Below are 15,370 nucleotides of genomic sequence, written 5' to 3' on the forward strand. Positions count from 1 at the left end.
GGTGGGGTGTTATAACGGCTTCATTCTTATTCAATTGTATGGAATTGTTTTCATGTGCATGTTCGATGGGCAAAAAACTATTTATAGATGGGAAAACCAAATACCTAATTTCATGGAAAATATAATCAATAATGTTGCGATACCAACCTTACATGAATGATCTTGCTAACTATTGTATTTAGGGAACTGCATAATTTTCTTGTGAGAATACAAAATTGCTTCAAAACCAAACTGCTTTTAGCACGATGGAAACTTTTGAAAAGATGTATTAACACAAATTGGATATATATATTTGAAAAGATATATAATATGAGAGAATACAAAATAAGGAGAACCATTTGAAAGATGTATTAACACAAATTGGATATCAATATTTAGGCTTTTGTAATTTCAAATTTCCGATGTTTTAAATTATGAGAACCCTCGCTTCATAAGGACTCCACACAACCAGATCTCCACCTTTATACATGTGTGGTCAGGCCAAAGTTGAAAATTATGAGGTGGCAGATTTAGCCTCAATAATACATGCTGCATATGCGCATGTGATTCAATGAGATTGCGCTTAAAGTAGAACAAATGAAGAAACCAAAGCATGAATAACCACTGATTACGGGAAGATAAATGTGGATAGGAAACAACCATGTTATTAACAGATTATTATACACTCCAATATATATTTTGGAAAAAGAGGTAGCACCATAGTAAGTAAAGAGCAGGATTGTTTGCCTCGCAAATGATGTAGATCAAGACTCAGGTCAAATACTTTTTCTAGCTGGTCAAGCATTCTCAGTTTCTCACATGAGTGTGACAGAGTAATAGTTCAGCCGTGTGTATATGGAAACAGTATATTGTAACACCAAGATTAAATCAGGGACCTTTCATAGGCTGTCGGCATTACAGTGGCATCACCTCTAGCCATTAGCACATACATATCAAGGTGTTTGCATCGTGCATGATGAAGTAAAATTATTGCAGTCGGAGAATTGCATCACCCTCTATCTGCTATCGCAGTATGCTCGTTACTCGTATGAATAAAACCAGCCGACCAAGCGAGCCCCCTGTTTCACTACATCAGTAGCCATTATAAAAGTAGCCAAATATATGACTGCGGTTGAGAGTTAAGAAGTACATAGAAAATTCACAGATTAAAAACTAAGTCATCCAGATTTTAAAATGAAATAATTTACTCTAGGTCCATTCAAATTAAGATCCACCAAAAAAGTATTAATAGATGATTCAGTTAATGTGGGAAGTTGATTGTGCAATGTGCAGGCGGCTTGAATTATTGTTATTAGCATGTAGACAGAGACATGAAAAAATCACATACCATCTTGCAGTGACATGATATACCACGGATTAACCTCAATAAAATGCAAAAAAATAAACTAACATAAAAGATGAACAATTACAATTTCATGATTGCCTCCATGCTATTTACATAAACCATGAACAGTATATTGTAACACCAAGATTAAATCAGTGACCTTTCATAGGCTGTAAGCATTACAGTGGCATCAACTCTAGTCATTAGCACATACATATGAAGGTGTTTGCATCGTGCATGATGAAGTAAAATTATTGCAGTCGGAGAATAATTGCGTCACCCTCTATCTGCTATCGCAGTATGTTCGTTACTCGTATGAATAAAATCAGCCGACCAAGCGAGCGCCCCTGCTTCACTACATCAGTAGCCATTAAACTAAGGATCAAGGTGAATAGTAAAAACTAATTAGTCAGACAGGACAAAAGAAGCATCTATGGAGTGCTACAGGATTTCAGTTAGGAATAAACGATCCCTTTACCATTGATACTCTGCTGTAAACACTACCATCAGCACAACATGAATACAAACTCAAAAGAATTAGTGAAGCAACTATTTCCCAATAGATAGAGCTGTACCTTGCATAACTGATTTTTCTTGGAGCACATTAATTAGAGGATTGTACATACAAAACCTGTACATGAATTGCCATTAGATGGTTATATATGAAAGGTCTCTAGTTTTGATATAAGTACCAATGGTCTAAGAAGTGACACGCTTCTACATATATATTGAATAATAATAAAAGCCATGTGAATCTAACCTCCCTTCATAAAAAAATGAGGTTGTTACCTTTAGTTTGTGTAGCAACAGCTAGTGAGGCGCATCTCCTTCACTTTTTTTGAGGAATCACCAGGTGGAATCCCCACCTGTATGTATATTGCTAAAAATGGCCCAACGACCAAGGTGTTACAGAGAGTTTACAGGCTCACAAAAATGCGTGAAGAGAGATAGTCACGCCAAGGCAGGCGGTTATTTTATCGCCAGTCTAGAGCTCAAAGTCCCTACATAATCTACTAATAACTACATATGGGCAATGATTTTCATTCCTAAATGCAGCTGCATTTTTTGCTTCCCAAATTTTCCAAAGTATAGGTAGTACAATCTCAGACCAGACTGGAGAATGAAGTTGTACCGGAGTGGGGATTGTCCACAGGTGTTGGAACCATGGTAAAGGGGGAGATGCCGAGACGTTGCCAAATTGGAGCAGCTGCAGGGCAACCAATGAAGAGGTGCTGGGTGTCTTCAGAGAGGGCACTGCATCGTATACCAATGTATGGAAAGAAGTAAAACATTGTTTATAAATCCTAATGTTGCAGGCATCCTAACTGAAAGTTACTGAACTGATTATTCTCTTGACGTGCTACTTGTGACATATGTCACGTATCTCAAGGAAACTTAATGGATCGATACACTTCTGTAGATAGGTCAAAGGAATAATTTTATTGACCATTTGGACTAAGTTTTGCTGGTTAAAACAGCTACATCTGGAGACATTCAACAATTATTGGCTTCATTCTTACCCTAATTCTTAGGACATATTTATGTTCAGAACAACATTCAGGTTAGGTAAACAAAGACTGATTACCATTTGTACGAATAAATAAATAGTTAAGAGATCAAAGGAAAGATGAAAAAATAATGTAGTGTAAGGAAATAACAAAAATATTTTGCTAGAGAAAAGCAAGGTATGAGGATAAAATAATGCACTCCCACGGTTACATGCTTGAGGTGCTGCCATCAATCTATCAGTACAGTAGAAAAAAATCTTCCTATCCTCCTACAGTAGAGAACTTACTTTGCATGTAACTATTGTCCAACACAAACGCATCTTCAGACCCAACCAATAACTCAGCCGACTTCAATCTAGAGCCCAGCGGTACAATACAGGAATACATAGTTGACTGAAACAACACAAAAATAGAGGATTTCAGTCTGAACCGGGTGATGGAATACCATTTAGTTCCTGCGGCCAAACCGGATGCCATGGTGGAGAGGATGCTGGGCGTGAGGTGGCTAGCATGACAATGTCGGAGGGTGCCGACGCTGACGGAGATCCGTTCTACTGTGGACGATGCTGCTGGAGATCAACAATGCTATCAATGACAGTACGTCAGTACCAGATAAAAACAAAATTGATTTCATTTCAAATTGAAATCCTAGAATGTCCCTAAAAAGGACTGGGCGATCAATACTCATGTAATTAAATTTCATCGATCATCCATTCATCATTGAAAGAATTTGTGATCTTGACTTTTCCAGATTGAATCAACACATGGAAATATCACGTTGCTTACCTGAGAATTAGTGCAACTGATTTAGAGCAGAGTACATGCATGGTTCCAGCCAACTCTACGGATGATGGCTGCATGAACCGGACATGGATGGCGCAAACACTACTTCGTTTAGTGGATCCGCAGAGCTGCAAAGCCTAGATGACGCGGCCGAGACCCAAGTGGCCATGTGGAGGCAGAAGCGGCTCCTCCATCATGCACCACCTGATTAAATCAGAGAAGGGGTTGCTGGTTTCACCTTTGGTCACCAAATCTAGGAGGCAATCATGCTCAGATTTTGCTCTAGAGGGAAAAAGAGAGAGACCAAGGGAGGACCTCCGTCTCAATATAGAAGGAGATGTCGCTCAGATTAGATTTTTTTCCCGTAGAGTAAGAGAGACCAAGGGGAGGACGATTCACATCCACGTGGGATAGGAGACCAGGTCTCTTCCTTAACTGGAATAACTATATCGGTGGATCTGTACCGTAATAATTCAGATGAACGGCTAGTAAATTCTAATTAACATGGTAATTACTTGGGAGGCTGTAATTAGTATAGGTATAGATTTTTTTGACAAAACTACCCCGCTAATTAACGGCTGAGATGATTCGATACTACTCGGCTCCGGAAGTAGTATGATGTACCATTAAAAAAATCTCTTTTGTTCTGAAGAGAATGTATTTCCATTTATTTATTTTGGTAATTGGTTCAACTAAATGTGAGGAAGTAATATTACTAGCAGAACGCCCGTGCATTGCTACGGGCTATGCATATATAAATTAATTAAACAAATGATTAAGGTTGTCTGTAAGGTCAAAGCTCATTTGTTCTCAAAGGTCCGGACGTGTTCGGACATCAAACGAATGCTTAGTAGGCTCTTCAAAATTCAACCGTATGGACAGTCCGAGCTCCCCCAAATTTAGACCATATATGAAGGAGAAATGCGGTTGTTCGGACTATCCCCCATGTTATATCCGACACATGGGCCCAACACAAAAACCCTACCCCACAATGTGTCGCCCCCTTTTTCTCTCGGACCCTCCCTTTCTCACTCGGTTTCCCGCCGTAGTGGAACATTTATCGCTGGAGCCTCCTTCTTTAAAATCAAATGACACCCACCTCACCTTCGTCATGCGTTGCAACAAAGATGAAATTTTTCATATTTACTGTATAATAAAGTGGATTAAACTAACACATACTGTTGACACAAAATAATAAATAATTATAGAGATCAGTTTCAAAGGTCCATTCAACTTCGCAAATGCACACTGACATGGGAGGTAAGTGGCAACCAGAATGTATTCCTAGTCACCAATGAGCTCCACCTCCAGCCCAGATACCATTCATTGTTAGAAGGGATAATTGACGTTCTTCTCTTCCTCGTCCTTCCCCACATCTTCTACTTCTAGTCTCTTCGCCAATCCGTTTCGTTGACGCCAACATCAGCGCGTTTGTCAGCGACGCCTCATCTTCTTCTTCTTCTTCCTCCTTCCTCGCCAGTTTTAATTCTCATTCCTATTTATTTTTTATAATACTCTTTCTTTCTTGTTTCGTTATATATTTTTGGAACACTCTTTCCATCTCCAACACCATGGACCACTTGGTCACTTTAGTACCTTTTTCCTTCTTATTCATGGAGCACTCTCCCTTTCAACTATAGCATGAACCACCTAACCAATCTAGTGTCGTGTTGTACTCATCGGCGAACTTTTGGAAACCGTCAACATGTGGACATCCTGCAGAGCATGGTCGTCATCCATCTTGATGAACGCTAGGTCGTCCATGTTGCGGGCGCATGGTGTCCGTTGTCCATGTTGGCAAGTGGTGCTCGACCATGTCGATGAGAACCTGTTGAATGTCCTTGCCAACGAGCGCTTTTAAAATGATTCAAAGCGACGAACTGCTTGCTTAATTAATTAATTACACAAATAATTAACAACCTACCTAATTCTTTGCACGCCTGATTAACCGCCAACAAAATCGACTAATAACCCGCCTAATTGGAAAAAATCTCTACTTCTAATTATCTGTAGGCATAATTAAGTGTCTACCTAAACCATTAATTACATTAAGACTTGGTTTCAAAATTGATTGGGTGTAAAATAATAATTTCTATTTAAATGGACCTAATTAATTGCGTACATAATTAACCGTCTAGTTAATTAATTACATCAATGGTTCTTTTACCGTGTACGCACACAAGTAAAAGATATGTTTTTTTGTTGTTTAGGAAACTTGTGATAGTCAAGTGGAGATAATAATAATGACATAGTGCGCAGGATTAATGATTTGTTATTGAGGAATATCTTTTTTTGTTTTGGAAGGTTATCGAGGAAAATATTACGTCTATATTTTAGGAAGGTAATCTCAAATATATGGTGCGAGTTCTGAATTCTCAATTATCTATTTATTTACGTGATTGGAATGAATTAGAACCTACAAAGTAAGCACGAAACAAGATATCTCCTTCAATAAGATTTGGTTTTTTAATGAAAAGGAGAAAAACTAGTTGGTGGGGATGATGGGAGGTGATGAATAAAAACCGGACGAAAATAAACCGTATCAGACTACTAACTCCTTTATTAGAGTAGAGACTATGACACTGCTTATTTACTGATTGACCACCCAAGTTTCTACTCAAAAACGGTACGTAGCACTCAAATTTTGGGTCCGACACAAAACTTGATTCGTGACTTCGTGCATGGTGGTGTGTTTATTCCACCATCCTCCTAGGTGAGAAGCCTCCGCCATCTGCTCTGTTGGAGGGTGATACGTGGCGCTTAGTCAGCCTTCCGCCAGGGCAGATTTGGCGTTCTTCAGGAGGCAGTAGCTCTGCCACTAGAGACTGCTAGAAACCATGCATCATCCGATCCGCTCAAAGTGAGAGGGTGGCGCCATGATCTTAGGACGAGCTACCATATTTCTTAGATTGCTGCTACATTTTCCAATGCCTTCCAGTTCTACTACTACTTGGCTTCACGCACTACCACATCTAGAGTTGCCGCCCGGGTTTCATTTGCCATGGCCATGTCTCATTTCTTCCTCGACCAGACGGACCAAGTAGCATGCTCTTATACTCCCTCTGTACCAAAATAAATGCCTTGACTTTAGTATAACTTGACGGAGGGAGTATAATCTTGGCAGGAGCAATTGACAAAACTCAGCTAACTTAGTACAAAGAGATGTAACTCGGGGGGTGCATCTGAGGCAGTATATATGCATATGTTCAGAATGAATAGCCGGGAAGACTTGCACAAATGTCAGGAAACGGGAAACTATAATGTAAAGGATCTGTATAAACAGACGACGTGCACATTACCAAAACATAGTTAGGCAATTCTTGCATGGCAAAAACCTACATAGTTGTGGAGCTCTGCACTTGTCTGTACTACTTGGATTGATTCTCTAGGGAAGATTAAAGATTACCGGACAAAACCGCATTGGCCACGTTCAGAGATCACCAAGAACTCTTTTTTTGTTGAGTCACTAAGAGAATTCATGTCACATCAAATTAAAAAGCTCACCCTGAGTCAATTGCAATCGGCTTGAAACAAAGTTCCTCCTACAAGGCAATAATCTGGTACAGAACAATAACAGAGAACCAAACCATACCAAATCGATCAGCATCTTTTCAATACTCCCTCTAGTCCTTTTTACGTCGCGTATTAGATTTCTATCAGGTCAAACATTGCAAAATTTGACCAAATTTATATTTAAAAATATCATTGTCTACAATACAAAATATATATACTATGAAACTACATTTCATAAAGAATCTAACAATATTGATTTGTTATTGTAAATATTGATACTATTTTTTATATGTTTGGTCAAAGTAGAGATATTTTGACTTAGCACAAAACTTATATGCAGACTAAAAAGGACCAGAGGAAGTATGTAATAGCAGTCCTAGCTATGCATATAATAGTCATAGGGTAACATTCTTGCATGACAAGATATACAAGTGTGTCTAGTCATAGGGTAACATTCTTGCATGAATACTTGCAAAGAACACTTTGTCTTTAGTTCCTTCCGTCTGGTGCTATAATCCTACAAGCACTACAACCACTTGATTCGCACCTGGTGTAGTTTTGAGGCCCTGAACGGTACAACAATAGTTCTATTGTATTTTCGTTATATAGTATAATAGTATGTCACAATGGAGGGAAAAAGAGAAGTGAAAAACAAAACTATCTACAAAAATAAAACAGAGGCATTGACCCTATGCCAGTTCTAGGGATCATTTTTTTTCGAATTGGAGATATAAGATTTGCCTCATCTTAAATAAGGAGAGGATAGAGTTTTACAACTAAACCACAATCACGACATGTCAACTACTCACGCGATACAATAGCCCCTAGTTTCTTGGCGCCGGCGATGGCCCAAAGCTTAGCCTCATCTAAGACAAAGGGTCGCGGTGGCGCACCCTGCGCCCATGGTTTTACTCCCGTCGAAAGCGGATTTCTGCCGCTTCACCCGGGTGGTATGTCTTGGGTGCTAATGGCACAGATCTCATTTTTTCAGTTCCGGGGATCATCATGAGTCATAAATTAGAACTTTGAATCTAGCCATTCTTGAAAACAACTGGCATGCTTCTGCCGAATTATGTGATTAAGCAAATTGAGATCTTCTGTGAAAGAGCTCTTCCAGGCTTGAAAGGTTAGGTTAGTATTTCTGAAAAAAAACTTCCATTTCTCTACATCCAGATGTTCCAGTGTACCAACATAACCAGGTGATGCCGGGTGCCCTTGCCGCAAAATTCTCGGCCAACTGCTTGCCTCCAAATGCTCGGCGCACCCCAAGAAGAGCTCCACGGGCATCAGGAGGCTGTCCACGGTGAGCACTCACACGGGCGTGTCGTCCAGGTCTGTGTCCACCACAAGGGGACATGCGGAGGTTGTATTGCCCTACCGCAGTGGACGCCAGCGTACGGAGCGGGCGGGACGACGCCTTGAGCAGCTACCCCGGCAACGCGTGGTATCGCAGCAGCGCTGCGAGGTTGGCCCAGGGCATCGCATCCACGTCCGGCACGCCCTTGGCATGGAATGCGGCGTCTTTCGGCGCGAACAAGGTGATCCCGACCTTTTCCACCATGGCCGCTTTGTAGTCCTTGAGCACGCCCGTCCCGGCGATGAGCGCCGCGAAGCACTTGCAGCCGATCTTCTCCAACAGTCGTGTAAGGTTGTTGGTGGACGGCTAGTCAAAGAGCCCGTCGAACTCGATGGGCGCTGAGATTTCCAGCACCGCGAAGTCTTACTACGTGTGCTTGAGGGGCTTGGCGAAGGTGGCGTCGTAGCCATCACGGGGCTGGCGGCGAACGCGAAGCCGTTGCCGCCCCCATGGCCCCATCTAGCTTGGCCATCTTGACGCTGCCCGTGGCGCTGGTGGCCGCCCCGCCCGAGGCCTGGTAGAAGATGCCGGTGAGCCTGGCCACCCCGCCAGCATTCTCGATGGCGCCCAGGTCAGCCCCGGCGTCCGACACGAGTGCGGACATGACGCCATCGCCGAGGACGAGCACCGTCACCCCGGCACATGCGTTGATCTCGTCGCACACCTGTGTCTCCGTTAGGTACTTGTTGTACTTCGAGTGCCTTGGCCATCACTGGTGGCGGCCCCAGCGAGGGAGCTCAGCATGGTGACCGCGGATGGTGCGGCAAGTCTGACTCTGACCCGGCCGCTGCCCCGCCTCCCCACGCCTCTTTGGAGCTAAAAAAGATTTATCCTCCTCGCGGCTGCGGAGGAGTATATTTAGGGACCGAGAGGCGTGCATTTAAGGGATCGGTTAGGTGCACTTTAAAGGAAGATAACCGAATTTATATATTGAAAAGGTGTGGTAGCTCCCCGGGTAGGGGCATCCTGTTAGACTAGCCACAATGGGTAGTAACATAGAATAGTAACATGCATATTACTATTCTATGTTAGTACCTCTATTATGGTTGTAACATAGAGGTAGTAACATGAAGGTTGCCATTTATTGTTTTGTGGGATCTATAGTAGTACTTTAACTTTGTGATCTATATGTGGCTCGTATCAAAAATGAAATAGGCGTAAGCCTGTATCTGTATATATAGCACACTAGAAACGTTTCATGTGTAAACTAGAAACTGAAACGATTGGGTTTCATCCAATGATTTAAAAATCGTAACTGGCCGAGACACCAAACCATCACGTTCACATAAAGAGACAATATCAAATGGAAACCACGTATTCAGTGGAATCCTGGAAACCTCAGCCTAGCCCGTTGGATGCTATTTGTATGGACAAGATAGAATCATAACTGCTATGCTCTATTTGCTCAAAAACGCCCGCAACCAGGGATGCTATTTTACGGGTACACCCTCAGGTCTAACAAGTAATCACAGCGTACGTCCTTGCCCCTTATTTCCACTTTTTTGTCAGCCAAGTAGGATTTGTAAGCCATGCGCTGTGCCTATACTTCAGCACACATACGTTTCGATTTAAATTGAAAAAATAGCTCAATGGATACCAAAACTGTACCAACAAAATCACATTTGGGAAACCAAAAGAACAGACAGTCAATGCCCCAGACCAGACAACAGAAAACTGAAGGAAGCTAATTTTAATATAGTCTACTAGTATCAGAATTCACTTGCAGTAATGCATGCATCGCTTCAACAACACATACATTAGTTAAGGCAAATGTTCCAACCGCATTATGCTAGGTAATTTTGTTACAAGATAGACACATCATTAACTGAACAGCCATAGTAAATCTCACACTTATACATCAAACATTGAGCACACAACTCGAGTACACAACAACAGTCTTTTTTTTTGGTTGGAATCTGCATAGATCTTTACTGCCACCAGCAAACCTGAAAAATAAGAGTTGAACTTTTTTATACATAATACACTAAAACGAGTTTAACAACAATCTATGCAAATAGATACAGTAGTGCATGCCATCTTTATTAGCAAAAAAATAACATAATTATTTTTCAAACTAGCTCATTTCTTATTTCCCGTCGTACTACACAAATAATTATGCATACAACAAAAAGTTAATTTGGAGGACGGGTGCATTGAAGCCCGATATTTGGAATAGTGTCAAAATTCTATTTTGAAGTTTCAAAATGTTCTGAAAACAAATCAACATGGTTATATGGATGTATATTACACATGTGTAAATTTTGATGCTGAAATAAGTAACCATGTGAGTTACACAAAAATGACAAAATCGTTTTTTTTTTTGGAAAGATGAACTGAGCATGCATTATTAACTATTTGAAAATCACCATTTTGTCATTTTTCTATAGCTCACAGGTTTATTTGTTTCGTCACCAAACTTTACACAACTGTAATATACATCCATATGATCACGTAGAATTGTTTTCGAGTTTTTTTGGAACTTTAAATGTGATTTTAAAAGTATTTAAAATAAGGTCCTTGAATAATTAATCTAGTAGCAATGGCAAACACATACATTAATCAAGGATTTTTCTCTCACTCACTCACACTACTAGCACCACACACACAATAATTAATCTACAAAATTTGCAGCAGCGCGTACAAGCCCTACACACCGCTCGAGTTTTCTCTTTGATAACTTCCATCTAAACACAATTTTCAATTCAGATACGTATCATCATCTAAATTCCATCTAGACAGTAGGGGTAGCAGTTTATAGATAAATAACAATTTTCATAGTCAGCAGAGCATGCCATGGTTACACAGAGCACACACGCCAGGCAGCAAGCCAGCAACACATGAATAGTCATAGATGTGTACTATAACAGTAACACACAATAATTATGAGCAAATGAATTATACCTCGCAATTTCTTCAAGACCAAAATCTGGACAGTACGACTCAGGGGAAATCAGCAGCTGTAGGCAAGATGCCACTACCTCGTTTCCTCTCCTACTTCCTTCAAATGATGTGCTGATCTTGGAGGAGACAGCCCAATGAGCCACGTCCTTGTCCCCTCCTCTGTTTGCTTGGCAAACCTAGCCCAATCTAGAGAAGAGGGAACTACTAGATGAGCCACGGGACAAAGAAGCACCGGGCCAAAGCACAGAAGACGAACACTACAGATGGTCATACCTTGGGATTAGATCTAGTATGACATCGATGGGGAATGCTCGGAGGACCGGCACTGTTGGCCGGAGACGAATCAGAAGCGCCGCTCGCTGGCCCTGCCCGGGACGCCGCTCGCCGGCCCTGCCCGGAACGCCGCTCGCCGGCCCTGCCCGAAACGCTCGGAGACTCGCACGCTTGGCCGGACACAACCGCCGGAGAGGAATTAACCGCGCCGCTCGCCCCTCGCCAGCCCAGCGCGGAACGAGGGGGTCCTGCCGGAGGGAAGCATCATCTCCCAACAGGTCTCCTAACCCATAAAAGAATTTCGAATCTGGATGATTGATTTTTCCTTTCGAATCGGGATGATACCTCCATGGGGAAAGGCACGGGACGGCTCAGCCGCCATGGGATGTTTCTGTACCTAAGTTACAGGATTCTTTCGGGGTTCAATTTGCAAATTGTACCTCTTTCCATCTCACAGAGTACGCATCCAATCCAACGGCACACGTTTGGGTTTCCATGTTTCCTCTGAATGTATGGTTTCCACTAGATATATTCTCTCACATAAATTAGAGTAGCTGATCGGTCCATCAGGTGGATGGGTGTACATTGGCCTCCTGTTACAAATATGAGGTTATGTTCAGATCCACATTCTATGAATACAAAGCTTGGATTTTGGAACGAGAGGACAATTCGCTTGAAGCCACTGAATATATAGCTTTTGAGGACTTCGGTTTAGAAGCCTAAAGTATGTTCCAATCATAAACAGTTTTCATTCCAAAAAGGATTTCAAACTACAGCTCATGTATTCTCTGATGAAAGGTTTGAAACAATTCGTTTTAAGAAAAAATAATATGTAGTTATCACAATTTAACAGATTGTCTGGATTAATCCATAGCAATTTCCTTGCATGTATTCAGGCTACCTTAACACACGCTGAATCAGACTTTCAAATTCAGACTTAGAGGGATGTGAGTACAGACTTGGCACTTGGCAGTATAGAAATTCCCTGGACAACTACACACGCTGAATCAGGTATTCTAGATCCTGAACACAAAACATAAATTATCTAATGCTGCAAATTTGAGCTGAAGAAATTGCAATTGCTGAAGATTGAAATGAAACCAGAAATTTATACCATATAGGGTTTGCAGTAGATTATTCCATGAGAGGGAGGTACAGGTGCGGCGGTGTCGACGGACTGGTGGACGAGCGAGTCGGAGCGCCGGTGTAGAAGAGCGGCTGTGGCAACCGGCTGGCGCACGAGCCTGCCGGGGCGCCGGGGACGCGCTGCGGCGGCGGCGAGGTCGCCGTTGACCGGGCGGGTGCCGCCTCCTTACGGGCACCAGACTTGGCCATGATTCCGGTGGCTTCGCCCTGCCGGCCAGAGCTGCCGCCGGCCGGCGAGAGGGAGTGCGGGACAGGGGGGTCGATGCGGCAAGGGAGGGAGAGGATGAAGGTGCAGCCGTGGAGAAGGGAAAGGAGATTTTTCTTTCGCGATGGGGACGCCCGCAGCGGATCGATTCGCATTAAAAAGATATCGTAAGAAGCGCTATGTTATACAGTAACTAGCTGTTACTGCATCAATCTCTCTCCTTATTAACTCACTGCCACGTAGACAAATTTACTGATGTGGACTTGAAGTTACTAGTAAAGTTACCCCGTCGTGGCTAGTCTTATCTTATCCATCCGACCTCGCTGAGATTCGTGTGTTCTTCTGTCAAACTGCAGAGCTTCTGCATGCTTACCAGTCCATTTGACCGTCCTAATGGTGTAGCTATTAGGGACTAGTAGGCTATAGGCAGCCGTCGTGTCGTGGGGCAGCTGGAGCAGCCTAGTGGTGATACGAGTTGTCATAGGGCATGCAGACGGTGTGCCATGCAACAATATCAGTCGTGTTTTGCATTAGCTGGCTACTGTTCCTGACAACGGCGTCAGGCCATGCATTGGCCATCCTTATTTTACTCGATGGGACAACTGTTCCTTGTTGGAATGATCGGGCTAATCCCTTCTTTCTGGTTTATATGGCTTATCTTAAAATTTTAGTTTTTTATTTTATAAGGCTTAATTTGGTTGTTTTTCATCACATGTTCCAATTTCAAGGTGCATTAAACCATTGAATGCAAGTATTAAGAGAAAATTGACCAATGCATGTAATTTATGAATGCATGCATTGCAATTAATGCATTATTAAACATACTTTTTTGAGAAAAATAAGTGCATTAATTGAGTGTTTTTGCAAACTATAAAAGTATTCCACCACTCATCATCTACCTTGGTTGGTGAGATTTTTGAATTGAGTCTTATAAACCAGAAAGGAGGGAGTAAGTGTAACTCTATTAATCAATGGTTATACTGTTGTGCATGTTATGAATCGATCCATGCATTGACCGTTCTTATTTTAGAATTTTCTGCTCCGGCATCTTAGTGGAGCACAATTATTTACTTGGTTATTTTGATTGGTCGAGTTGATGTAGCTCTTAATAACTTGATAAACAATGATGGGATGGGACGGCAAGACTGCAAATCCCTGTGGGAAAGGAGCTGCAGTGACTGAGCGGTGTGACAGGTGAGGGAGAATCTGTATAGGTTGAACAGTGACCTACGCAGCCTATTGCCATTTTCAAATAATTCACATACTTCCGCTTTTACTGTTCACATAGCCTTTAACCCCATTCTCCGTTGCAGCACAGGGCACAGATCGCCAAGTCAGGACACTGTGGATGAACGGTGAGATAACCGGGTGTCCCGACCCCTGGGACCTAAAAGTCCAGCTCTTTATATATCCTCTTCTAAAGTTTTATCGGAGATCGGTTTGAGATGTCCTAAGCGCGCACCCTCATTCAGTGAAGGATTAGACGGGCCACCGTTAGAATACATATATGTGTACGACTTAGAGATAGACTAGGATTCTAGAGTCCATCTTGTATTTCAAGTTATAGGCATCTTGTACTTCAAGTTTTGTACTTCATATATACCTCAAGGGTCAGATCAATACAACACAATATTCATCCAACCTACAATTTCTATATGGTATTAGAGCAGTTAGTCTCACGATGCTGATCCTACAACCTTCCACCACTTTCACAGCGCGCCGTCTCCGGAAAAATTAATCTTCTCTCCTCGGGGGCGCGGCACCCCATCAATCAAAGGTTAGATCGGTCCCGTAGTTTAGATCCAATTTTCAAGTTCTTCATCAGTAGATCAATTTCAGGTTTAGAAATACTCATTAGATTAGTTTTTCCATTAGCCACCAAAAGAATCCGGCGATCCTTAGATGCAATACGTCCGGCGTAGGCATCCATCCGGATCGCATACGCGGATCTCCGGGCGGCTGCATCTGCATGGACTTCTTCGTCCGATCTGATCAAGCCGTCGCCGATAAACCAGGAAGCGGCACACTCAAGCGGGGCGGCGGGCACGGGCTCTACATCGCTAAACTGCCCAGCCGCCACACGTACGATCCGATCAGCGCCTTGCTCATGCAGGCGATCTCCACGCCGACGGCGCCCGAGGTACTTCACGGGCTGTCTCCGGGCATCAGGAGGGACCATGCACCGACACCGGGAGGGCGGCGGCTTCCCGATCCACCCAAAACAAGAGGAACATGCCGTCCATGCGTGTTGGCAGTACGTGAGCAAAGACGAGCCAAGTGCAAATACAATTAACGATCGTCCGTGTTCAAGTCTCCATGCAGGTTCACCAGCCTCGTCACGGACTCCACACGGACTCCAC

General features: G+C 42.6%; 1 long non-coding RNA gene and 1 pseudogene across 1 annotated transcript; both read right to left on the bottom strand.

Moving 5' to 3' along the window:
- Positions 1–8,145: 8,145 nt before the first annotated feature.
- Positions 8,146–10,016, bottom strand: LOC123172941 (fasciclin-like arabinogalactan protein 10; annotated as a pseudogene).
- A 138-nt stretch (positions 10,017–10,154) lies between these two features.
- On the bottom strand, positions 10,155–13,149 carry LOC123172942 (uncharacterized). Its single transcript, XR_006485782.1, has 4 exons — positions 12,774–13,149; positions 11,660–12,252; positions 11,387–11,572; positions 10,155–10,431 (listed from the first exon to the last, which is right to left on the bottom strand). It is a non-coding gene; the product is annotated as an uncharacterized lncRNA (long non-coding RNA).
- Positions 13,150–15,370: the final 2,221 nt, after the last annotated feature.

The sequence above is a fragment of the Triticum aestivum genome, unplaced genomic scaffold, assembly GCF_018294505.1.
Source record: "Triticum aestivum cultivar Chinese Spring unplaced genomic scaffold, IWGSC CS RefSeq v2.1 scaffold170354, whole genome shotgun sequence".
Taxonomy (NCBI): domain Eukaryota; kingdom Viridiplantae; phylum Streptophyta; class Magnoliopsida; order Poales; family Poaceae; genus Triticum; species Triticum aestivum.